General features: G+C 55.3%; 1 protein-coding gene across 1 annotated transcript in view; it reads right to left on the bottom strand.

Annotated features, from left to right (window-relative positions):
• The window catches only part of LOC143975715 (proteinase-activated receptor 1-like), a 134128-nt gene that overhangs the window by 31552 nt on the left and 75211 nt on the right, over nucleotides 1–27365 (bottom strand). The window lies entirely within an intron of this gene.

Genomic DNA, 27365 nt, shown 5'->3' with positions numbered 1-27365 from the left:
GGGGCTGCTTATTATGAGGGGCTCTCACCATCCCTGTGCTGTGCTGACTTCCTCCTGGGGCTGCTTATTATGAGGGGCTCCCACCATCCCTGTGCTGTGCTGACTTCCTCCTGGGGCTGCTTATTATGAGGGGCTCCTACCATCCCTGTGCTGTGCTGACTTCCTCCTGGGGCTGCTTATTATGAGGGGCTCCCACCATCCCTGTGCTATGTTCATTATGAGGGGCTCCCACCATCCCTGTGCTATGCTGACTTCCTCCTGGGACTGCTTATTATGAGGGGCTCCCACCATCTCTGTGCTGACTTGCTCCTGGGGCTGCTTATTATGAGGGGCTCCCACCATCCCTGTGCGATGCTCATTATGAGGGGCTCCCACCATCCCTGTGCTATGCTGACTTCCTCCTGGGGCTGCTTATTATGAGGGGCTCCCACCATCCCTGTGCTATGTTCATTATGAGGGGCTCCCACCATCCCTGTGCTATGCTGACTTCCTCCTGGGGTTGCTTATTATGAGGGGCTTCCACCATCCCTTTGCTATGCCCATTATGAGGGTCTCCCACCATCCCTGTGCTGTGCTGACTTCCTCCTGGGGCTGCTTATTATGAGGGGCTCCCACCATCCCTGTGCTATGCTCATTATGAGGGGCTCCCACCATCCCTGTGCTATGCTGACTTCCTCCTGGAACTGCTTATTATGAGGGGCTCCCACCATCTCTGTGCTGAATTCCTCCTGGGGCTTCTTATTATGAGGGGCTCCCACCATCCCTGTGCTATGCTCATTATGAGGGGCTCCCACCATCCCTGTGCTATGTTGACTTCCTCCTGGGGCTGCTTATTATGAGGGGTTCCCACTATCCCTGTGCTATGCTGACATCCTCCTGGGGCTGCTTATTATGAGGGGCTCCCACCATCCCTGTGCTGTGCTTACTTCCTACTGGGGCTGCTTATTATGAGGGGCTCCCACCATCCCTGTGCTATGTTGACTTCCTCCTGGGGCTGCTTATTATGAGGGGTTCCCACCATCCCTGTGCTATGCTGACATCCTCCTGGGGCTGCTTATTATGAGGGGCTCCCACCATCCCTGTGCAGTGCTTACTTCCTCCTGGGGCTGCTTATTATGAGGGGCTTCCACCATCCCTGTGCTATGCTGACTTCCTCCTGGGGCTGCTTATTATGAGGGGCTCCTACCATCCCTGTGCTGTGCTGACTTCCTCCTGGGGCTGCTTATTATGAGGGGCTCCCACCATCCCTGTGCTATGTTCATTATGAGGGGCTCCCACCATCCCTGTGCTATGCTGACTTCCTCCTGGGACTGCTTATTATGAGGGGCTCCCACCATCTCTGTGCTGACTTGCTCCTGGGGCTGCTTATTATGAGGGGCTCCCACCATCCCTGTGCGATGCTCATTATGAGGGGCTCCCACCATCCCTGTGCTATGCTGACTTCCTCCTGGGGCTGCTTATTATGAGGGGCTCCCACCATCCCTGTGCTATGTTCATTATGAGGGGCTCCCACCATCCCTGTGCTATGCTGACTTCCTCCTGGGGTTGCTTATTATGAGGGGCTTCCACCATCCCTTTGCTATGCCCATTATGAGGGTCTCCCACCATCCCTGTGCTGTGCTGACTTCCTCCTGGGGCTGCTTATTATGAGGGGCTCCCACCATCCCTGTGCTATGCTCATTATGAGGGGCTCCCACCATCCCTGTGCTATGCTGACTTCCTCCTGGAACTGCTTATTATGAGGGGCTCCCACCATCTCTGTGCTGAATTCCTCCTGGGGCTTCTTATTATGAGGGGCTCCCACCATCCCTGTGCTATGCTGACATCCTCCTGGGGCTGCTTATTATGAGGGGCTCCCACCATCCCTGTGCAGTGCTTACTTCCTCCTGGGGCTGCTTATTATGAGGGGCTTCCACCATCCCTGTGCTATGCTGACTTCCTCCTGGGACTGCTTATTATGAGGGGCTCCCACCATCTCTGTGCTGACTTGCTCCTGGGGCTGCTTATTATGAGGGGCTCCCACCATCCCTGTGCGATGCTCATTATGAGGGGCTCCCACCATCCCTGTGCTATGCTGACTTCCTCCTGGGGCTGCTTATTATGAGGGGCTCCCACCATCCCTGTGCTATGTTCATTATGAGGGGCTCCCACCATCCCTGTGCTATGCTGACTCCTCCTGGGGCTGCTTATTATGAGTGGCTCCCACCATCCCTGTGCTATGTTCATTATGAGGGGCTACCACCATCCCTGTGCTATGCTGACTTCCTCCTGGGGCTGCTTATTATGAGGGGCTCCCACCATCCCTGTGCTGACTTCCTCCTGGGGTTGCTTATTATAAGGGGCTCCCACCATCCCTGTGCTATGCTCATTATGAGGGACTCCCACCATCCCTGTGCTATGCTGACTTCCTCCTGGGGCTGCTTATTATGAGGGGCTCCCACCATCCCTGTGCTATGCTGACTTCCTCCTGGAGCTGATTATTATGAGGGGCTCCCATCATCCCTGTGCTATGCTGACTTCCTCCTGGGGTTGCTTATTATAAGGGGCTCCCACCATCCCTGTGCTATGCTCATTATGAGGGACTCCCACCATCCCTGTGCTATGCTGACTTCCTCCTGGGGCTGCTTATTATGAGGGGCTCCCACCATCCCTGTGCTATGCTCATTATGAGGGGCTCCCACCATCCCTGTGCTATGCTGACTTCCTCCTGGGACTGCTTATTATGAGGGGCTCCCACCATCCCTGTGCTGTGCTTACTTCCTCCTGGGGCTGCTTATTATGAGGGGCTCTCACCATCCCTGTGCTGTGCTGACTTCCTCCTGGGGCTGCTTATTATGAGGGGCTCCCACCATCCCTGTGCTGTGCTGACTTCCTCCTGGGGCTGCTTATTATGAGGGGCTCCTACCATCCCTGTGCTGTGCTGACTTCCTCCTGGGGCTGCTTATTATGAGGGGCTCCCACCATCCCTGTGCTATGTTCATTATGAGGGGCTCCCACCATCCCTGTGCTATGCTGACTTCCTCCTGGGACTGCTTATTATGAGGGGCTCCCACCATCTCTGTGCTGACTTGCTCCTGGGGCTGCTTATTATGAGGGACTCCCACCATCCCTGTGCGATGCTCATTATGAGGGGCTCCCACCATCCCTGTGCTATGCTGACTTCCTCCTGGGGCTGCTTATTATGAGGGGCTCCCACCATCCCTGTGCTATGTTCATTATGAGGGGCTCCCACCATCCCTGTGCTATGCTGACTTCCTCCTGGGGTTGCTTATTATGAGGGGCTTCCACCATCCCTTTGCTATGCCCATTATGAGGGTCTCCCACCATCCCTGTGCTGTGCTAACTTCCTCCTGGGGCTGCTTATTATGAGGGGCTCCCACCATCCCTGTGCTATGCTCATTATGAGGGGCTCCCACCATCCCTGTGCTATGCTGACTTCCTCCTGGAACTGCTTATTATGAGGGGCTCCCACCATCTCTGTGCTGAATTCCTCCTGGGGCTTCTTATTATGAGGGGCTCCCACCATCCCTGTGCTATGCTCATTATGAGGGGCTCCCACCATCCCTGTGCTATGTTGACTTCCTCCTGGGGCTGCTTATTATGAGGGGTTCCCACTATCCCTGTGCTATGCTGACATCCTCCTGGGGCTGCTTATTATGAGGGGCTCCCACCATCCCTGTGCTGTGCTTACTTCCTACTGGGGCTGCTTATTATGAGGGGCTCCCACCATCCCTGTGCTATGTTGACTTCCTCCTGGGGCTGCTTATTATGAGGGGTTCCCACCATCCCTGTGCTATGCTGACATCCTCCTGGGGCTGCTTATTATGAGGGGCTCCCACCATCCCTGTGCTGTGCTTACTTCCTCCTGGGGCTGCTTATTATGAGGGGCTTCCACCATCCCTGTGCTATGCTGACTTCCTCCTGGGACTGCTTATTATGAGGGGCTCCCACCATCTCTGTGCTGACTTGCTCCTGGGGCTGCTTATTATGAGGGGCTCCCACCATCCCTGTGCGATGCTCATTATGAGGGGCTCCCACCATCCCTGTGCTATGCTGACTTCCTCCTGGGGCTGCTTATTATGAGGGGCTCCCACCATCCCTGTGCTATGTTCATTATGAGGGGCTCCCACCATCTCTGTGCTGAATTCCTCCTGGGGCTGCTTATTATGAGGGGCTCCCACCATCCCTGTGCTGTGCTTACTTCCTACTGGGGCTGCTTATTATGAGGGGCTCCCACCATCCCTGTGCTATGTTGACTTCCTCCTGGGGCTGCTTATTATGAGGGGTTCCCACCATCCCTGTGCTATGCTGACATCCTCCTGGGGCTGCTTATTATGAGGGGCTCCCACCATCCCTGTGCGGTGCTTACTTCCTCCTGGGGCTGCTTATTATGAGGGGCTTCCACCATCCCTGTGCTATGCTGACTTCCTCCTGGGACTGCTTATTATGAGGGGCTCCCACCATCTCTGTGCTGACTTGCTCCTGGGGCTGCTTATTATGAGGGGCTCCCACCATCCCTGTGCGATGCTCATTATGAGGGGCTCCCACCATCCCTGTGCTATGCTGACTTCCTCCTGGGGCTGCTTATTATGAGGGGCTCCCACCATCCTTGTGCTGTGCTTACTTCCTCCTGGGGCTGCTTATTATGAGGGGCTCCCACCATCCCTGTGCTGTGCTGACTTCCTCCTGGGGTTGCTTATTATGAGGGGCTCCCACCATCCCTGTGCTGTGCTGACTTCCTCCTGGGGCTGCTTATTATGAGGGGCTCCCACCATCTCTGTGCTATGCTGACTTCCTCCTGAGACTGCTTATTATGAGGGGCTCCCACCATCTCTGTGCTGAATTCCTCCTGGGGCTGCTTATTATGAGGGGCTCCCACCATCCCTGTGCTATGCTCATTATGAGGGGCTCCCACCATCCCTGTGCTATGTTGACTTCCTCCTGGGGCTGCTTATTATGAGGGGTTCCCACCATCCCTGTGCTATGCTGACATCCTCCTGGGGCTGCTTATTATGAGGGGCTCCCACCATCCCTGTGCTGTGCTTACTTCCTCCTGGGGCTGCTTATTATGAGGGGCTTCCACCATCCCTGTGCTATGCTGACTTCCTCCTGGGACTGCTTATTATGAGGGGCTCCCACCATCTCTGTGCTGACTTGCTCCTGGGGCTGCTTATTATGAGGGGCTCCCACCATCCCTGTGCGATGCTCATTATGAGGGGCTCCCACCATCCCTGTGCTATGCTGACTTCCTCCTGGGGCTGCTTATTATGAGGGGCTCCCACCATCCCTGTGCTATGTTCATTATTAGGGGCTCCCACCATCCCTGTGCTATGCTGACTTCCTCCTGGGGCTGCTTATTATGAGGGGCTCCCACCATCCCTTTGCTATGCTCATTATGAGGGGCTCCCACCATCCCTGTGCTGTGCTGACTTCCTCCTGGGGCTGCTTATTATGAGGGGCTCCCACCATCCCTGTGCTATGCTCATTATGAGGGGCTCCCACCATCCCTGTGCTATGCTGACTTCCTCCTGGGACTGCTTATTATGAGGGGCTCCCACCATCTCTGTGCTGAATTCCTCCTGGGGCTGCTTATTATGAGGGGCTCCCACCATCCCTGTGCTATGCTCATTATGAGGGGCTCCCACCATCCCTGTGCTATGTTGACTTCCTCCTGGGGCTGCTTATTATGAGGGGTTCCCACCATCCCTGTGCTATGCTGACATCCTCCTGGGGCTGCTTATTATGAGGGGCTCCCACCATCCCTGTGCTGTGCTTACTTCCTCCTGGGGCTGCTTATTATGAGGGGCTCACACCATCCCTGTGCTGTGCTGACTTCCTCCTGGGGTTGCCTATTATGAGGGGCTCCCACCATCCCTGTGCTATGCTGACTTCCTCCTGGGACAGCTTATTATGAGGGGCTCCCACCATCTCTGTGCTGACTTGCTCCTGGGGCTGCTTATTATGAGGGGCTCCCACCATCCCTGTGCTATGTTCATTATGAGGGGCTCCCACCATCCCTGTGCTATGCTGACTTCCTCCTGGGGCTGCTTATTATGAGGGGCTCCCACCATCCCTGTTACGATGCTCATTATGAGGGGCTCCCACCATCCCTGTGCTATGCTGACTTCCTCCTGGGGCTGCTTATTATGAGGGGCTCCCACCATCCCTGTGCTATGTTCATTATGAGGGGCTCCCACCATCCCTGTGCTATGCTGACTTCCTCCTGGGGCTGCTTATTATGAGGGGCTCCCACCATCCCTTTGCTATGCTCATTGTGAGGGGCTCCCACCATCCCTGTGCTGTGCTGACTTCCTCCTGGGGCTGCTTATTATGAGGGGCTCCCACCATCCCTGTGCTATGCTCATTATGAGGGGCTCCCACCATCCCTGTGCTATGCTGACTTCCTCCTGGGGCTGCTTATTATGATTGGCTCCCACCATCCCTGTGCTATGCTCATTATTAGGGGCTCCCACCATCCCTGTGCTATGCTGACTTCCTCCTGGGGCTGCTTATTATGAGGGGCTCCCACCATCCCTGTGCTAAGCTCATTATGAGGGGCTCTCACCATCCCTGTGCTATGCTGTTTATGAGGGACTCCCACCATCCCTGTGCTATGCTGACTTCCTCCTGGGGCTGCTTATTATGAGGGGTTCCCATCATCCCTGTGCTATGCTCATTATGAGGGGCTCCCACCATCCCTGTGCTATGCTGACTTCCTCCTGGGGCTGCTTATTATTAGGGGCTCCCACCATCCATGTGCTGTGCTGATTTCCTCCTGGGGCTGCTTATTATGAGGGGTTCCCATCATCCCTGTGCTATGCTCATTATGAGGGGCTCCCACCATCCCTGTGCTATGCTGACTTACTCCTGGGGCTGCTTATTATTAGGGGCTCCCACCAGCCCTGTGCTGTGCTGATTTCCTCCTGGGGCTGCTTATTATGGGGGGCTCCCATCATCCCTGTGCTATGCTCATTATGAGGGGCTCCCACCTTCCCTGTGCTATGTTGACTTCCTCCTGAGGCTGCTTATTATGAGGGGCTCCCACCATCCCTGTGCTATGCTGACTTCCTCCTGGAGCTGATTATTATGAGGGGCTCCCACCATCCATGTGCTATGCTGACTTCCTCCTGGGGCTGCTTATTATGAGGGTCTCTCACCATCCCTGTGCTATGCTCATTATGAGGGGCTCCCACCATCCGTGTGCTATGCTGACTTCCTCCTGGGGCTGCTTATTATGAGGGGCTCCCACCATCCCTGCGCTGTGCTGACTTCCTCCTGGGGCTGCTTATTATGAGTGGCTCCCACCATCCCTGTGCTATGTTCATTATGAGGGGCTACCACCATCCCTGTGCTATGCTGACTTCCTCCTGGGGCTGCTTATTATAAGGGGCTCCCACCATCCCTGTGCTATGCTCATTATGAGTGGCTCCCACCATCCCTGTGCTATGCTGACTTCCTCCTGGGGCTGCTTATTATGAGGGGTTCCCACCATCCCTGTGCTATGCTGACATCCTCCTGGGGCTGCTTATTATGAGGGGCTCCCACCATCCCTGTGCTGTGCTGACTTCCTCCTGGGGTTGCTTATTATAAGGGGCTCCCACCATCCCTGTGCTATGCTCATTATGAGGGACTCCCACCATCCCTGTACTATGCTGACTTCCTCCTGGGGCTGCTTATTATGAGGGGCTCCCACCATCCCTGTGCTATGCTGACTTCCTCCTGGAGCTGATTATTATGAGGGGCTCCCATCATCCCTGTGCTATGCTGACTTCCTCCTGGGGCTGCTTATTATGAGGTGCTCCCACCATCCCTGTGCTGTGCTGACTTCCTCCTGGGACTGCTTATTATGAGGGGTTCCCACCATCCCTGTGCTATGCTCATTGTGAGGGGCTCCCACCATCCCTGTGCTATGCTGACTTCCTCCTGGGGCTGCATATTATGAGGGGCTCCCACCATCCCTGTGCTATGTTGACTTCCTCCTGGGGCTGCTTATTATGAGGGGCTCCCACCAGCCCTGTGCTATGCTGACTTCCTCCTGGAGATGCTTATTATGAGGGGCTCCCACCATCCCTGTGTTATGCTGACTTCCTCCTGGGGCTGCTTATTATGAGGGGCTCCCACCATCCCTGTGCTGTGCTGACTTCCTCCTGGGACTGTACCTCTGCTGTGCATATTATGAGGAGCACCCACCATCCCTGTGCTAAGCTCATTATGAGGGGCTCCCACCATCCCTGTGCTATGCTGACTTCCTCCTGGGGCTGCTTATTATGAGGGGCTCCCACCATCCCTGTGCTATGCTGATTATGAGGGGCTCCCAACATTCCTGTTCTATGCTGACTTCCTCATGGGGCTGCTTATTATGAGGGGCTCCCACCATCCCTGTGCTAAGCTCATTATGAGGGGCTCCCACCATCCCTGTGCTATGCTGACTTCCTCTTGCGGCTGCTTATTATTAGGGGCTCCCACCATCCCTGTGCTGTGCTGACTTCCTCCTGGGGCTGCTTATTATGATGGGCTCCCACCATCCCTCTGCTATGCTCATTATGAGGGGCTCCCACCATCCCTGTGCTATGCTGACTTCCTCCTGGAACTGATTATTATGAGGGGCCCCCACCATCCCTGTGCTATGCTGACTTCCTCCTGGGGCTGCTTTTTATGAGGGGCTCCCACCATCTCTGTGCTGTGCTGACTTCCTCCTGGGGCTGCTTATTATGATGGGCTCCCACCATCCCTCTGCTATGCTCATTATGAGGGGCTCCCACCATCCCTGTGCTATGTTGACTTCCTCCTGGAGCTGACTATTATGAGGGGCTCCCACCATCCCTGTGCCATGCTGACTTCCTCCTGGGGTTGCCTTTTTATGAGGGGCTCCCACCATCCCTGTGCTGTGCTGACTTCCTCCTGGGGCTGCTTATTATGAGCGGCTCCCACTATCCCTGTGCTATGTTCATTATGAGGGGCTCCCAGCATCCCTGTGATATGCTGACTTCCTCCTGGGACTGCTTATTATGAGGGGCTCCCACCATCTCTGTGCTAAATTGCTCCTGGGGCTGCCTATAATGAGGGCCTCCCACCATCCATGTGCTATGTTCATTATGAGGGGCTCGCACCAACCCTGTGCTGTCCTGACTTCCTCCTGGGGCTGCTTATTATGAGGGGTTCCCACTATCCCTGTGCTATGCTGACATCCTCCTGGGGCTGCTTATTATGAGGGGCTCCCACCATCCCTGTGCTGTGCTTACTTCCTACTGGGGCTGCTTATTATGAGGGGCTCCCACCATCCCTGTGCTATGTTGACTTCCTCCTGGGGCTGCTTATTATGAGGGGTTCCCACCATCCCTGTGCTATGCTGACATCCTCCTGGGGCTGCTTATTATGAGGGGCTCCCACCATCCCTGTGCAGTGCTTACTTCCTCCTGGGGCTGCTTATTATGAGGGGCTTCCACCATCCCTGTGCTATGCTGACTTCCTCCTGGGGCTGCTTATTATGAGGGGCTCCTACCATCCCTGTGCTGTGCTGACTTCCTCCTGGGGCTGCTTATTATGAGGGGCTCCCACCATCCCTGTGCTATGTTCATTATGAGGGGCTCCCACCATCCCTGTGCTATGCTGACTTCCTCCTGGGACTGCTTATTATGAGGGGCTCCCACCATCTCTGTGCTGACTTGCTCCTGGGGCTGCTTATTATGAGGGGCTCCCACCATCCCTGTGCGATGCTCATTATGAGGGGCTCCCACCATCCCTGTGCTATGCTGACTTCCTCCTGGGGCTGCTTATTATGAGGGGCTCCCACCATCCCTGTGCTATGTTCATTATGAGGGGCTCCCACCATCCCTGTGCTATGCTGACTTCCTCCTGGGGTTGCTTATTATGAGGGGCTTCCACCATCCCTTTGCTATGCCCATTATGAGGGTCTCCCACCATCCCTGTGCTGTGCTGACTTCCTCCTGGGGCTGCTTATTATGAGGGGCTCCCACCATCCCTGTGCTATGCTCATTATGAGGGGCTCCCACCATCCCTGTGCTATGCTGACTTCCTCCTGGAACTGCTTATTATGAGGGGCTCCCACCATCTCTGTGCTGAATTCCTCCTGGGGCTTCTTATTATGAGGGGCTCCCACCATCCCTGTGCTATGCTGACATCCTCCTGGGGCTGCTTATTATGAGGGGCTCCCACCATCCCTGTGCAGTGCTTACTTCCTCCTGGGGCTGCTTATTATGAGGGGCTTCCACCATCCCTGTGCTATGCTGACTTCCTCCTGGGACTGCTTATTATGAGGGGCTCCCACCATCTCTGTGCTGACTTGCTCCTGGGGCTGCTTATTATGAGGGGCTCCCACCATCCCTGTGCGATGCTCATTATGAGGGGCTCCCACCATCCCTGTGCTATGCTGACTTCCTCCTGGGGCTGCTTATTATGAGGGGCTCCCACCATCCCTGTGCTATGTTCATTATGAGGGGCTCCCACCATCCCTGTGCTATGCTGACTCCTCCTGGGGCTGCTTATTATGAGTGGCTCCCACCATCCCTGTGCTATGTTCATTATGAGGGGCTACCACCATCCCTGTGCTATGCTGACTTCCTCCTGGGGCTGCTTATTATGAGGGGCTCCCACCATCCCTGTGCTGACTTCCTCCTGGGGTTGCTTATTATAAGGGGCTCCCACCATCCCTGTGCTATGCTCATTATGAGGGACTCCCACCATCCCTGTGCTATGCTGACTTCCTCCTGGGGCTGCTTATTATGAGGGGCTCCCACCATCCCTGTGCTATGCTGACTTCCTCCTGGAGCTGATTATTATGAGGGGCTCCCATCATCCCTGTGCTATGCTGACTTCCTCCTGGGGTTGCTTATTATAAGGGGCTCCCACCATCCCTGTGCTATGCTCATTATGAGGGACTCCCACCATCCCTGTGCTATGCTGACTTCCTCCTGGGGCTGCTTATTATGAGGGGCTCCCACCATCCCTGTGCTATGCTCATTATGAGGGGCTCCCACCATCCCTGTGCTATGCTGACTTCCTCCTGGGACTGCTTATTATGAGGGGCTCCCACCATCCCTGTGCTGTGCTTACTTCCTCCTGGGGCTGCTTATTATGAGGGGCTCTCACCATCCCTGTGCTGTGCTGACTTCCTCCTGGGGCTGCTTATTATGAGGGGCTCCCACCATCCCTGTGCTGTGCTGACTTCCTCCTGGGGCTGCTTATTATGAGGGGCTCCTACCATCCCTGTGCTGTGCTGACTTCCTCCTGGGGCTGCTTATTATGAGGGGCTCCCACCATCCCTGTGCTATGTTCATTATGAGGGGCTCCCACCATCCCTGTGCTATGCTGACTTCCTCCTGGGACTGCTTATTATGAGGGGCTCCCACCATCTCTGTGCTGACTTGCTCCTGGGGCTGCTTATTATGAGGGACTCCCACCATCCCTGTGCGATGCTCATTATGAGGGGCTCCCACCATCCCTGTGCTATGCTGACTTCCTCCTGGGGCTGCTTATTATGAGGGGCTCCCACCATCCCTGTGCTATGTTCATTATGAGGGGCTCCCACCATCCCTGTGCTATGCTGACTTCCTCCTGGGGTTGCTTATTATGAGGGGCTTCCACCATCCCTTTGCTATGCCCATTATGAGGGTCTCCCACCATCCCTGTGCTGTGCTAACTTCCTCCTGGGGCTGCTTATTATGAGGGGCTCCCACCATCCCTGTGCTATGCTCATTATGAGGGGCTCCCACCATCCCTGTGCTATGCTGACTTCCTCCTGGAACTGCTTATTATGAGGGGCTCCCACCATCTCTGTGCTGAATTCCTCCTGGGGCTTCTTATTATGAGGGGCTCCCACCATCCCTGTGCTATGCTCATTATGAGGGGCTCCCACCATCCCTGTGCTATGTTGACTTCCTCCTGGGGCTGCTTATTATGAGGGGTTCCCACTATCCCTGTGCTATGCTGACATCCTCCTGGGGCTGCTTATTATGAGGGGCTCCCACCATCCCTGTGCTGTGCTTACTTCCTACTGGGGCTGCTTATTATGAGGGGCTCCCACCATCCCTGTGCTATGTTGACTTCCTCCTGGGGCTGCTTATTATGAGGGGTTCCCACCATCCCTGTGCTATGCTGACATCCTCCTGGGGCTGCTTATTATGAGGGGCTCCCACCATCCCTGTGCAGTGCTTACTTCCTCCTGGGGCTGCTTATTATGAGGGGCTTCCACCATCCCTGTGCTATGCTGACTTCCTCCTGGGACTGCTTATTATGAGGGGCTCCCACCATCTCTGTGCTGACTTGCTCCTGGGGCTGCTTATTATGAGGGGCTCCCACTATCCCTGTGCGATGCTCATTATGAGGGGCTCCCACCATCCCTGTGCTATGCTGACTTCCTCCTGGGGCTGCTTATTATGAGGGGCTCCCACCATCCCTGTGCTATGTTCATTATGAGGGGCTCCCACCATCCCTGTGCTATGCTGACTCCTCCTGGGGCTGCTTATTATGAGTGGCTCCCACCATCCCTGTGCTATGTTCATTATGAGGGGCTACCACCATCCCTGTGCTATGCTGACTTCCTCCTGGGGCTGCTTATTATGAGGGGTTCCCACCATCCCTGTGCTATGCTGACATTCTCCTGGGGCTGCTTATTATGAGGGGCTCCCACCATCCCTGTGCTGACTTCCTCCTGGGGTTGCTTATTATAAGGGGCTCCCACCATCCCTGTGCTATGCTCATTATGAGGGACTCCCACCATCCCTGTGCTATGCTGACTTCCTCCTGGGGCTGCTTATTATGAGGGGCTCCCACCATCCCTGTGCTATGCTGACTTCCTCCTGGAGCTGATTATTATGAGGGGCTCCCATCATCCCTGTGCTATGCTGACTTCCTCCTTGGGCTGCTTATTATGAGGTGCTCCCACCATCCCTGTGCTGTGCTGACTTCCTCCTGGGACTGCTTATTATGAGGGGTTCCCACCATCCCTGTGCTATGCTCATTGTGAGGGGCTCCCACCATCCCTGTGCTATGCTGACTTCCTCCTGGGGCTGCATATTATGAGGGGCTCCCACCATCCCTGTGCTATGTTGACTTCCTCCTGGGGCTGCTTATTATGAGGGGCTCCCACCAGCCCTGTGCTATGCTGACTTCCTCCTGGAGATGCTTATTATGAGGGGCTCCCACCATCCCTGTGTTATGCTGACTTCCTCCTGGGGCTGCTTATTATGAGGGGCTCCCACCATCCCTGTGCTGTGCTGACTTCCTCCTGGGACTGTACCTCTGCTGTGCATATTATGAGGAGCTCCCACCATCCCTGTGCTAAGCTCATTATGAGGGGCTCCCACCATCCCTGTGTTATGCTGACTTCCTCCTGGGACTGCTTATTATGAGGGGCTCCCACCATCTCTGTGCTGAATTCCTCCTGGGGCTGCTTATTATGAGGGGCTCCCACCATCCCTGTGCTATGCTCATTATGAGGGGCTCCCACCATCCCTGTGCTATGTTGACTTCCTCCTGGGGCTGCTTATTATGAGGGGCTCCCACCATCCCTGTGCTAAGCTCATTATGAGGGTTTCCCACCATCCCTGTGCTATGCTGACATCCTCCTGGGGCTGCTTATTATGAGGGGCTCCCACCATCCCTGTGCTGTGCTTTCTTCCTCCTGGGGCTGCTTATTATGAGGTGCTCCCACCATCCCTGTGCTATGCTGACTTCCTCCTGGGCTGCTTATTATGAGGGGCTCCCACCATCCCTGTGTTATGCTCATTATGAGGGGCTCCCACCATCCCTGTGCTATGCTGACTTCCTCCTGGGCTGCTTATTATGAGGGGCTCCCACCATTCCTGTGCTATGCTCATTATGAGGGTCTCCCACCATCCCTGTGCTATGCTGACTTCCTCCTGGGACTGCTTATTATGAGGGGCTCCCACCATCTCTGTGTTGAATTCCTCCTGGGGCTGCTTATTATGAGGGGCTCCCACCATCCCTGTGCTTTGCTCATTATGAGGGGCTCCCACCATCCCTGTGCTATGCTGACTTCCTCCTGGGGCTGCTTATTATGAGGGGCTCCCACCATCCCTGTGCTATGCTCATTATGAGGGGCTCCCACCATCCCTGTGCTATGCTGACTTCCTCCTGGGGATGCTTATTATGAGATGCTCAGACCATCCCTGTGCTATGCTGACTTCCTCCTGGGGCTGCTTATTATGAGGGGCTCCCACCATCCCTGTGTTATGCTCATTATGAGGGGCTCCCACCATCCCTGTGCTATGCTGACTTCCTCCTGGGACTGCTTATTATGAGGGGCTCCCACCATCTCTGTGCTGAATTCCTCCTGGGGCTGCTTATTATGAGGGGCTCCCACCATCCCTGTGCTATGCTCATTATGAGGGGCTCCCACCATCCCTGTGCTATGTTGACTTCCTAATGGGGCTGCTTATTATGAGGGGTTCCCACCATCCCTGTGTTATGCTGACATCCTCCTGGGGCTGCTTATTATGAGGGAATCCCACCATCCCTGTGCTGTGCTTACTTCCTCCCGGGGCTGCTTATTATGAGGGGCTCCCACCATCCCTGTGCTGTGCTGACTTCCTCCTGGGGTTGCTTATTATGAGGGGCTCCCACCATCCCTGTGCTGACTTCCTCCTGGGGCTGCTTATTATGAGGGGCTCTCACCATCCCTGTGCTATGCTGACTTCCTCCTGAGGCTGCTTATTATGAGGTGCTCCCACCATCCCTGTGCTATGCTGACTTCCTCCTGGGGCTGCTTTTTATGAGGGGCTCCCACCATCCCTGTGTTATGCTCATTATGAGGGGCTCCCACCATCCCTGTGCTATGCTGACTTCCTCCTGGGGCTGCTTATTATTAGGGGCTCCCACCATCCCTGTGCTGACTTCCTCCTGGGGTTGCTTATTATGAGGGGCTCCCACCATCCCTGTGCTGACTTCCTCCTGGGGCTGCTTATTATGAGGGGCTCCCACCATCCCTGTGGTGTGCTGACTTCCTCCTGGGGCTGCTTATTATGAGGGGCTCCCACCATCCCTGTGCTTTGCTGACTTCCTCCTGGGGCTGCTTATTATAAGGGGCTCCCACCATCCCTGTGCTATGCTCATTATGAGGGGCTCCCACCATCCCTGTGCTATGCTGACTTCCTCCTGGGACTGCTTATTATGAGGGGCTCCCACCATCTCTGTGCTGAATTCCTCCTGGGGCTGCTTATTATGAGGGGCTCCCACCATCCCTGTGCTATGCTCATTATGAGGGGCTCCCACCATCCCTGTGCTATGTTGACTTCCTCCTGGGGCTGCTTATTATGAGGGGTTCCCACCATCCCTGTGCTATGCTGACATCCTCCTGGGGCTGCTTATTATGAGGGGCTCCCACCATCCCTGTGCTGTGCTTACTTCCTCCTGGGGCTGCTTATTATGAGGTGCTCCCACCATCCCTGTGCTATGCTCATTATGAGGGGCTCCCACCATCCCTGTGCTATGCTGACTTCCTCCTGGGCTGCTTATTATGAGGGGCTCCCACCATCCCTGTGCTATGCTCATTATGAGGGGCTCCCACCATCCCTGTGCTATGCTGACTTCCTCCTGGGGCTGCTTATTATGAGGGGCTCCCACCATCCCTGTGCTATGCTCATTATGAGGGGCTCCCACCATCCCTGTGCTATTCTGACTTCCTCCTGGGGATGCTTATTATGAGATGCTCAGACCATCCCTGTGCTATGCTGACTTCCTCCTGGGGCTGCTTATTATGAGGGGCTCCCACCATCCCTGTGTTATGCTCATTATGAGGGGCTCCCACCATCCCTGTGCTATGCTGACTTCCTCCTGGGCTGCTTATTATGAGGGGCTCCCACCATTCCTGTGCTATGCTCATTATGAGGGTCTCCCACCATCCCTGTGCTATGCTGACTTCCTCCTGGGGTTGCTTATTATGGGGGGCTCTCACCATCCTTGTGCTATGCTCATTATGAGGGGTTCCCACCATCCCTGTGCTATGCTGACATCCTCCTGGGGCTGCTTATTATGAGGGGCTCCCACCATCCCTGTGCTGTGCTTACTTCCTCCTGGGGATGCTTATTATGAGGTGCTCCCACCATCCCTGTGCTATGCTGACTTCCTCCTGGGGCTGCTTATTATGAGGGGCTCCCACCATCCCTGTGTTATGCTCATTATGAGGGGCTCCCACCATCCCTGTGCTTTGCTGACTTCCTCCTGGGCTGCTTATTATGAGGGGCTCCCACCATTCCTGTGCTATGCTCATTATGAGGGTCTCCCACCATCCCTGTGCTATGCTGACTTCCTCCTGGGACTGCTTATTATGAGGGGCTCCCACCATCTCTGTGTTGAATTCCTCCTGGGGCTGCTTATTATGAGGGGCTCCCACCATCCCTGTGCTATGCTCATTATGAGGGGCTCCCACCATCCCTGTGCTATGCTGACTTCCTCCTGGGGCTGCTTATTATGAGGGGCTCCCACCATCCCTGTGCTGTGCTGACTTCCTCCTGGGGCTGCTTATTATGAGGGGCTCCCACCATCCCTGTGCTATGTTCATTATGAGGGGCTCCCACCATCCCTGTGCTATGCTGACTTCCTCCTGGGGCTGCTTATTATAAGGGGCTCCCACCATCCCTGTGCTATGCTCATTATGAGGGGCTCCCACCATCTCTGTGCTGAATTCCTCCTGGGGCTGCTTATTAGGAGAGGCTCCCACCATCCCTGTGCTATGCTCATTATGAGGGGCTCCCACCATCCCTGTGCTATGTTGACTTCCTCCTGGGGCTGCTTATTATGAGGGGTTCCCACCATCCCTGTGCTATGTTGACTTCCTCCTGGGGCTGCTTATTATGAGGTGCTTTCACCATCCCTGTGCTATGCTGACTTCCTCCTGGGGCTGCTTATTATGAGGGGCTCCCACCATCCCTGTGTTATGCTCATTATGAGGGGCTCCCACCATCCCTGTGCTATGCTGACTTCCTCCTGGGGTTGCTTATTATAAGGGGCTCCCACCATCCCTGTGCTTTGCTCATTATGAGGGGCTCCCACCATCCCTGTGCTATGCTGACTTCCTCCTGGGACTGCTTATTATGAGGGGCTCCCACCATCTCTGTGCTGAATTCCTCCTGGGGCTGCTTATTATGAGGGGCTCCCACCATCCCTGTGCTATGCTCATTATGAGGGGCTCCCACCATCCCTGTGCTATGTTGACTTCCTCCTGGGGCTGCTTATTATGAAGGGCTCCCACCATCCCTGTGCTGACTTCCTCCTGGAGCTGCTTATTATGAGGGGCTCCCACCATCCCTGTGCTATGCTGACATCCTCCTGGGGCTGCTTATTATGAGGGGCTCCCACCATCCCTGTGCTGTGCTTACTTCCTCCTGGGGATGCTTATTATGAGGTGCTCCCACCATCCCTGTGCTATGCTGACTTCCTCCTGGGGCTGCTTATTATGAGGGGCTCCCACCATCCCTGTGTTATGCTCATTATGAGGGGCTCCCACCATCCCTGTGCTTTGCTGACTTCCTCCTGGGCTGCTTATTATGAGGGGCTCCCACCATTCCTGTGCTATGCTCATTATGAGGGTCTCCCACCATCCCTGTGCTATGCTGACTTCCTCCTGGGACTGCTTATTATGAGGGGCTCCCACCATCTCTGTGCTGAATTCCTCCTGGGGCTGCTTATTATGAGGGGCTCCCACCATCCCTGTGCTATGCTCATTATGAGGGGCTCCCACCATCCCTGTGCTATGTTGACTTCCTCCTGGGGCTGCTTATTATCAAGGGCTCCCACCATCCCTGTGCTGACTTCCTCCTGGAGCTGCTTATTATGAGGGGCTCCCACCATCCCTGTGCTATGTTCATTATGAGGGGCTCCCACCATCCCTGTGCTATGCTGACTTCCTCCTGGGGCTGCTTATTATGAGGGGCTCCCACCATCCCTGTGCGATGCTCATTATGAGGGGCTCCCACCATCCCTGTGCTATGCTGACTTCCTCCTGGGGCTGCTTATTATGAGGGGCTCCCACCATCCCTTTGCTATGCTCATTATGAGGGGCTCCCACCATCCCTGTGCTGTGCTGACTTCCTCCTGGGGCTGCTTATTATGAGGGGCTCCCACCATCTCTGTGCTATGCTCATTATGAGGGGCTCCCACCATCCCTGTGCTATGCTGACTTCCTCCTGGGACTGCTTATTATGAGGGGCTCCCACCATCTCTGTGCTGAATTCCTCCTGGGGCTTCTTATTATGAGGGGCTCCCACCATCCCTGTGCTATGCTCATTATGAGGGGCTCCCACCATCCCTGTGCTATGTTGACTTCCTCCTGGGGCTGCTTATTATGAAGGGTTCCCACCATCCCTGTGCTATGCTGACATCCTCCTGGGGCTGCTTATTATGAGGGGCTCCCACCATCCCTGTGCTGTGCTTACTTCCTCCTGGGGATGCTTATTATGAGGTGCTCCCACCATCCCTGTGCTATGCTGACTTCCTCCTGGGGCTGCTTATTATGAGGGGCTCCCACCATCCCTGTGTTATGCTCATTATGAGGGGCTCCCACCATCCCTGTGCTTTGCTGACTTCCTCCTGGGCTGCTTATTATGAGGGGCTCCCACCATTCCTGTGCTATGCTCATTATGAGGGTCTCCCACCATCCCTGTGCTATGCTGACTTCCTCCTGGGACTGCTTATTATGAGGGGCTCCCACCATCTCTGTGTTGAATTCCTCCTGGGGCTGCTTATTATGAGGGGCTCCCACCATCCCTGTGCTATGCTCATTATGAGGGGCTCCCACCATCCCTGTGCTATGCTGACTTCCTCCTGGGGCTGCTTATTATGAGGGGCTCCCACCATCCCTGTGCTGTGCTGACTTCCTCCTGGGGCTGCTTATTATGAGGGGCTCCCATCATCCCTGTGCTATGTTCATTATGAGGGGCTCCCACCATCCCTGTGCTATGCTGACTTCCTCCTGGGGCTGCTTATTATAAGGGGCTCCCACCATCCCTGTGCTATGCTCATTATGAGGGGCTCCCACCATCTCTGTGCTGAATTCCTCCTGGGGCTGCTTATTAGGAGAGGCTCCCACCATCCCTGTGCTATGCTCATTATGAGGGGCTCCCACCATCCCTGTGCTATGTTGACTTCCTCCTGGGGCTGCTTATTATGAGGGGTTCCCACCATCCCTGTGCTATGCTGACATCCTCCTGGGGCTGCTTATTATGAGGGGCTCCCACCATCCCTGTGCTGTGCTGACTTCCTCCTGGGATTGCTTATTATGAGCGGCTCCCACCATCCCTGTGCTGTGCTGACTTCCTCCTGGGGCTGCTTATTATGAGGGGCTCCCACCATCCCTGTGCTGTGCTGACTTCCTCCTGGGGTTTCTTATTATGAGCGGCTCCCACCATCCCTGTGCTGTGCTGACTTCCTCCTGGGGCTGCTTATTATGAGGGGCTCTCACCATCCCTGTGCTATGCTGACTTCCTCCTGGGGCTGCTTATTATGAGGTGCTTTCACCATCCCTGTGCTATGCTGACTTCCTCCTGGGGCTGCTTATTATGAGGGGCTCCCACCATCCCTGTGTTATGCTCATTATGAGGGGCTCCCACCATCCCTGTGCTATGCTGACTTCCTACTGGGCTGCTTATTAAGAGGGGCTCCCACCATTCCTGTGCTATGCTCATTATGAGGGTCTCCCACCATCCCTGTGCTATGCTGACTTCCTCCTGGGGCTGCTTATTATTAGGGGCTCCCATCATCCCTGTGCTATGCTTATTATGAGGGGCTCCCACCATCCCTGTGCTATGCTGACTTCCTCCTGGGGCTGCTTATTATTAGGGGCTCCCACCATCCCTGTGCTGTGCTGACTTCCTCCTGGGGCTGCTTATTATGGGGGGCTCCCATCATCCCTGTGCTATGCTCATTATGAGGGGCTCCCACCTTCCCTGTGCTATGTTGACTTCCTCCTGGGGCTGCTTATTATGAGGGGCTCCCACCATCCCTGTGCTGTGCTGACTTCCTCCTGGGGCTGCTTATTATGAGGGGCTCCCACCATCCCTGTGCTATGTTCATTATGAGGGGCTCCCACCATCCCTGTGCTATGCTGACTTCCTCCTGGGGCTGCTTATTATTAGGGGCTCCCACCATCCCTGTGCTGACTTCCTCCTGGGGCTGCTTATTATGGGTTGCTCCCACCATCCTTGTGCTATGCTCATTATGAGGGGCTCCCACCATCCCTGTGCTATGCTGACTTCCTCCTGGGGCTGCTTATTATGAGGGGCTCCCACCATCCCTGTGCTATGCTGACTTCCTCCTGGAGCTGATTATTATGAGGGGCCCCCACCATCCCTGTGCTATGCTGACTTCCTCCTGGGGCTGCTTATTATGAGGGGCTCCCACCATCCCTGTGCTGTGCTGACTTCCTCCTGGGGCTGCTTATTATGAGGGTCTCCCACCATCCCTGTGCTATGCTTATTATGAGGGGCTCCCACCATCCCTGTGCTATGCTGACTTCCTCCTGGGACTGCTTATTATGAGGGGCTCCCACCATCTCTGTGCTGAATTCCTCCTGGGGCTGCTTATTATGAGGGGCTCCCACCATCCCTGTGCTATGTTGACTTCCTCCTGGGGCTGCTTATTATGAGGGGTTCCCACCATCCCTGTGCTATGCTGACATCCTCCTGGGGCTGCTTATTATGAGGGGCTCCCACCATCCCTGTGCTGTGCTGACTTCCTCCTGGGGTTGCTTATTATAAGGGGCTCCCACCATCCCTGTGCTATGCTCATTATGAGGGACTCCCACCATCCCTGTGCTATGCGGACTTCCTCCTGGGGTTGCTTATTATAAGGGGCTCCCACCATCCCTGTGCTTTGCTCATTATGAGGGGCTCCCACCATCCCTGTGCTATGCTGACTTCCTCCTGGGACTGCTTATTATGAGGGGCTCCCACCATCTCTGTGCTGAATTCCTCCTGGGGCTGCTTATTATGAGGGGCTCCCACCATCCCTGTGCTATGCTCATTATGAGGGGCTCCCACCATCCCTGTGCTATGTTGACTTCCTCCTGGGGCTGCTTATTATGAGGGGTTCCCACCATCCCTGTGCTATGCTGACATCCTCCTGGGGCTGCTTATTATGAGGGGCTCCCACCATCCCTGTGCTGTGCTTACTTCCTCCTGCGGCTGCTTATTATGAGGTGCTCCCACCATCCCTGTGCTATGCTGACTTCCTCCTGGGGCTGCTTATTATGAGGGGCTCCCACCATCCCTGTGTTATGCTCATTATGAGGGGCTCCCACCATCCCTGTGCTATGCTGACTTCCTCCTGGGCTGCTTATTATGAGGGGCTCCCACCATTCCTGTGCTATGCTCATTATGAAGGTCTCCCACCATCCCTGTGCTATGCTGACTTCCTCCTGGGACTGCTTATTATGAGGGGCTCCAACCATCTCTGTGTTGAATTCCTCCTGGGGCTGCTTATTATGAGGGGCTCCCACCATCCCTGTGCTGTGCTGACTTCCTCCTGGGGTTGCTTATTATGAGGGGCTCCCACCATCCCTGTGCTGTGCTGACTTCCTCCTGGGGCTGCTTATTATGAGGGGCTCTCACCATCCCTGTGCTATGCTGACTTCCTCCTGGGGCTACTTATTATGAGGTGCTCCCACCATCCCTGTGCTATGCTGACTTCCTCCTGGGGCTGCTTATTATGAGGGGCTCCCACCATCCCTGTGTTATGCTCATTATGAGGGGCTCCCACCATCCCTGTGCTATGCTGACTTCCTACTGGGCTGCTTATTAAGAGGGGCTCCCACCATTCCTGTGCTATGCTCATTATGCGGGTCTCCCACCATCCCTGTGCTATGCTGACTTCCTCCTGGGGCTGCTTATTATGAGGGGCTCCCACCATCCCTGTGTTATGCTCATTATGAGGGGCTCCCACCATCCCTGTGCTATGCTGACTTCCTACTGGGCTGCTTATTAAGAGGGGCTCCCACCATTCCTGTGCTATGCTCATTACGCGGGTCTCCCACCATCCCTGTGCTATGCTGACTTCCTCCTGGGGCTGCTTATTATTAGGGGCTCCCATCATCCCTGTGCTATGCTTATTATGAGGGGCTCCCACCATCCCTGTGCTATGCTGACTTCCTCCTGGGGCTGCTTATTATTAGGGGCTCCCACCATCCCTGTGCTGTGCTGACTTCCTCCTGGGGCTGCTTATTATGGGGGGCTCCCACCATCCCTGTGCTATGTTCATTATGAGGGGCTCCCACCATCCCTGTGCTATGCTGACTTCCTCCTGGGGCTGCTTATTATTAGGGGCTCCCACCATCCCTGTGCTGACTTCCTCCTGGGGCTGCTTATTATGGGGGGCTCCCACCATCCCTGTGCTATGCTGACTTCCTCCTGGGGCTGCTTATTATTAGGGGCTCCCACCATCCCTGTGCTGTGCTGACTTCCTCCTGGGGCTGCTTATTATGGGGGGCTCCCATCATCCCTGTGCTATGCTCATTATGAGGGGCTCCCACCTTCCCTGTGCTATGTTGACTTCCTCCTGGGGCTGCTTATTATGAGGGGCTCCCACCATCCCTGTGCTGTGCTGACTTCCTCCTGGGGCTGCTTATTATGAGGGGCTCCCACCATCCCTGTGCTATGTTCATTATGAGGGGCTCCCACCATCCCTGTGCTATGCTGACTTCCTCCTGGGGCTGCTTATTATTAGGGGCTCCCACCATCCCTGTGCTGACTTCCTCCTGGGGCTGCTTATTATGGGGGGCTCCCACCATCCTTGTGCTATGCTCATTATGAGGGGCTCCCACCATCCCTGTGCTATGCTGACTTCCTCCTGGGGCTGCTTATTATGAGGGGCTCCCACCATCCCTGTGCTATGCTGACTTCCTCCTGGAGCTGATTATTATGAGGGGCCCCCACCATCCCTGTGCTATGCTGACTTCCTCCTGGGGCTGCTTATTATGAGGGGCTCCCACCATCCCTGTGCTGTGCTGACTTCCTCCTGGGGCTGCTTATTATGAGGGTCTCCCACCATCCCTGTGCTATGCTTATTATGAGGGGCTCCCACCATCCCTGTGCTATGCTGACTTCCTCCTGGGACTGCTTATTATGAGGGGCTCCCACCATCTCTGTGCTGAATTCCTCCTGGGGCTGCTTATTATGAGGGGCTCCCACCATCCCTGTGCTATGTTGACTTCCTCCTGGGGCTGCTTATTATGAGGGGTTCCCACCATCCCTGTGCTATGCTGACATCCTCCTGGGGCTGCTTATTATGAGGGGCTCCCACCATCCCTGTGCTGTGCTGACTTCCTCCTGGGGTTGCTTATTATAAGGGGCTCCCACCATCCCTGTGCTATGCTCATTATGAGGGACTCCCACCATCCCTGTGCTATGCGGACTTCCTCCTGGGGTTGCTTATTATAAGGGGCTCCCACCATCCCTGTGCTTTGCTCATTATGAGGGGCTCCCACCATCCCTGTGCTATGCTGACTTCCTCCTGGGACTGCTTATTATGAGGGGCTCCCACCATCTCTGTGCTGAATTCCTCCTGGGGCTGCTTATTATGAGGGGCTCCCACCATCCCTGTGCTATGCTCATTATGAGGGGCTCCCACCATCCCTGTGCTATGTTGACTTCCTCCTGGGGCTGCTTATTATGAGGGGCTCCCACCATCCCTGTGCTGACTTCCTCCTGGGGCTGCTTATTATGAGGGGCTCCCACCATCCCTGTGCTATGTTCATTATGAGGGGCTCCCACTATCCCTGTGCTATGCTGACTTCCTCCTGGGGCTGCTTATTATAAGGGGCTCCCACCATCCCTGTGCTATGCTCATTATGAGGGGCTCCCACCATCCCTGTGCTATGCTGACTTCCTCCTGGGACTGCTTATTATGAGGGGCTCCCACCATCTCTGTGCTGAATTCCTCCTGGGGCTGCTTATTATGAGGGGCTCCCACCATCCCTGTGCTATGCTCATTATGAGGGGCTCCCACCATCCCTGTGCTATGTTGACTTCCTCCTGGGGCTGCTTATTATGAGGGGTTCCCACCATCCCTGTGCTATGCTGACATCCTCCTGGGGCTGCTTATTATGAGGGGCTCCCACCATCCCTGTGCTGTGCTTACTTCCTCCTGCGGCTGCTTATTATGAGGTGCTCCCACCATCCCTGTGCTATGCTGACTTCCTCCTGGGGCTGCTTATTATGAGGGGCTCCCACCATCCCTGTGTTATGCTCATTATGAGGGGCTCCCACCATCCCTGTGCTATGCTGACTTCCTCCTGGGCTGCTTATTATGAGGGGCTCCCACCATTCCTGTGCTATGCTCATTATGAAGGTCTCCCACCATCCCTGTGCTATGCTGACTTCCTCCTGGGACTGCTTATTATGAGGGGCTCCAACCATCTCTGTGTTGAATTCCTCCTGGGGCTGCTTATTATGAGGGGCTCCCACCATCCCTGTGCTGTGCTGACTTCCTCCTGGGGTTGCTTATTATGAGGGGCTCCCACCATCCCTGTGCTGTGCTGACTTCCTCCTGGGGCTGCTTATTATGAGGGGCTCTCACCATCCCTGTGCTATGCTGACTTCCTCCTGGGGCTGCTTATTATGAGGTGCTCCCACCATCCCTGTGCTATGCTGACTTCCTCCTGGGGCTGCTTATTATGAGGGGCTCCCACCATCCCTGTGTTATGCTCATTATGAGGGGCTCCCACCATCCCTGTGCTATGCTGACTTCCTACTGGGCTGCTTATTAAGAGGGGCTCCCACCATTCCTGTGCTATGCTCATTATGCGGGTCTCCCACCATCCCTGTGCTATGCTGACTTCCTCCTGGGGCTGCTTATTATTAGCGGCTCCCATCATCCCTGTGCTATGCTTATTATGAGGGGCTCCCACCATCCCTGTGCTATGCTGACTTCCTCCTGGGGCTGCTTATTATTAGGGGCTCCCACCATCCCTGTGCTGTGCTGACTTCCTCCTGGGGCTGCTTATTATGGGGGGCTCCCACCATCCCTGTGCTATGTTCATTATGAGGGGCTCCCACCATCCCTGTGCTATGCTGACTTCCTCCTGGGGCTGCTTATTATTAGGGGCTCCCACCATCCCTGTGCTGACTTCCTCCTGGGGCTGCTTATTATGGGGGGCTCCCACCATCCTTGTGCTATGCTCATTATGAGGGCTCCCACCATCCCTGTGCTATGCTGACTTCCTCCTGGGGCTGCTTATTATGAGGGGCTCCCACCATCCCTGTGCTATGCTGACTTCCTCCTGGAGCTGATTATTATGAGGGGCCCCCACCATCCCTGTGCTATGCTGACTTCCTCCTGGGGCTGCTTATTATGAGGGGCTCCCACCATCCCTGTGCTGTGCTGACTTCCTCCTGGGGCTGCTTATTATGAGGGTCTCCCACCATCCCTGTGCTATGCTTATTATGAGGGGCTCCCACCATCCCTGTGCTATGCTGACTTCCTCCTGGGACTGCTTATTATGAGGGGCTCCCACCATCTCTGTGCTGAATTCCTCCTGGGGCTGCTTATTATGAGGGGCTTCCACCATCCCTGTGCTATGCTCATTATGAGGGGCTCCCACCATCCCTGTGCTGTGCTGACTTCCTCCTGGGGCTGCTTATTATGAGGGGCTCCCACCATCCCTGTGCTATGCTTATTATGAGGGGCTCCCACCATCCCTGTGCTATGCTGACTTCCTCCTGGGACTGCTTATTATGAGGGGCTCCCACCATCTCTGTGCTGAATTCCTCCTGGGGCTGCTTATTATGAGGGGTTCCCACCATCCCTGTGCTATGCTGACATCCTCCTGGGGCTGCTTATTATGAGGGGCTCCCACCATCCCTGTGCTGTGCTAACTTCCTCCTGGGGTTGCTTATTATGAGGGGCTCCCACCATCCCTGTGCTGTGCTGACTTCCTCCTGGGGCTGCTTATTATGAGGGGCTCTCACCATCCCTGTGCTATGCTGACTTCCTCCTGGGGCTGCTTATTATGAGGGGTTCCCACCATCCCTGTGCTGTGCTAACTTCCTCCTGGGGTTGCTTATTATGAGGGGCTCCCACCATCCCTGTGCTATGCTCATTATGAGGGGCTCCCACCATCCCTGTGCTATGTTGACTTCCTCCTGGGGCTGCTTATTATGAGGGGCTCCCACCATCCCTGTGCTGACTTCCTCCTGGGGCTGCTTATTATGAGGGGCTCCCACCATCCCTGTGCTGACTTCCTCCTGGGGCTGCTTATTATGAGGGGCTCCCACCATCCCTGTGCAATGTTCATTATGAGGGGCTCCCACCATCCCTGTGCTATGCTGACTTCCTCCTGGGGCTGCTTATTATAAGGGGCTCCCACCATCCCTGTGCTATGCTCATTATGAGGGGCTCCCACCATCCCTGTGATATGCTGACTTCCTCTAGGGACTGCTTATTATGAGGGGCTCCCACCATCTCTGTGCTGAATTCCTCCTGGGGCTGCTTATTATGAGGGGCTCCCACCATCCCTGTGCTATGCTCATTATGAGGGGCTCCCACCATCCCTGTGCTATGTTGACTTCCTCCTGGGGCTGCTTATTATGAGGGGTTCCCACCATCCCTGTGTTATGCTGACATCCTCCTGGGGCTGCTTATTATGAGGGAATCCCACCATCCCTGTGCTGTGCTTACTTCCTCCCGGGGCTGCTTATTATGAGGGGCTCCCACCATCCCTGTGCTATGCTCATTATGAGGGGCTCCCACCATCTCTGTGCTGAATTCCTCCTGGGGCTGCTTATTAGGAGGGGCTCCCACCATCCCTGTGCTATGCTCATTATGAGGGGCTCCCACCATCCCTGTGCTATGTTGACTTCCTCCTGGGGCTGCTTATTATGAGGGGTTCCCACCATCCCTGTGCTATGCTGACATCCTCCTGGGGCTGCTTATTATGAGGGGCTCCCACCATCCCTGTGCTGTGCTTACTTCCTCCTGAGGCTGCTTATTATGAGGGGCTCCCACCATCCCTGTGCTGTGCTGACTTCCTCCTGGGGCTGCTTATTATGAGGTGCTCCCACCATCCCTGTGCTATGCTGACTTCCTCCTGGGGCTGCTTATTATGAGGGGCTCCCACCATCCCTGTGCTGTGCTTACTTCCTCCTGAGGCTGCTTATTATGAGGGGCTCCCACCATCCCTGTGCTGTGCTGACTTCCTCCTGGGGCTGCTTATTATGAGGGGCTCCCACCATCCCTGTGTTATGCTCATTATGAGGGGCTCCCACCATCCCTGTGCTATGCTGACTTCCTACTGGGCTGCTTATTAAGAGGGGCTCCCACCATTCCTGTGCTATGCTCATTATGAGGGTCTCCCACCATCCCTGTGCTATGCTGACTTCCTCCTGGGGCTGCTTATT

The sequence above is a fragment of the Lithobates pipiens genome, unplaced genomic scaffold, assembly GCF_037356315.1.
Source record: "Lithobates pipiens isolate NorthernLeopardFrog02 unplaced genomic scaffold, aLitPip1_a1.2 Scaffold_13, whole genome shotgun sequence".
NCBI classification, from domain to species: Eukaryota; Metazoa; Chordata; class Amphibia; order Anura; family Ranidae; genus Lithobates; species Lithobates pipiens.
Note: the sequence above shows the minus strand (reverse complement) of the source record. Positions and strands in the feature narration are given on the sequence as shown.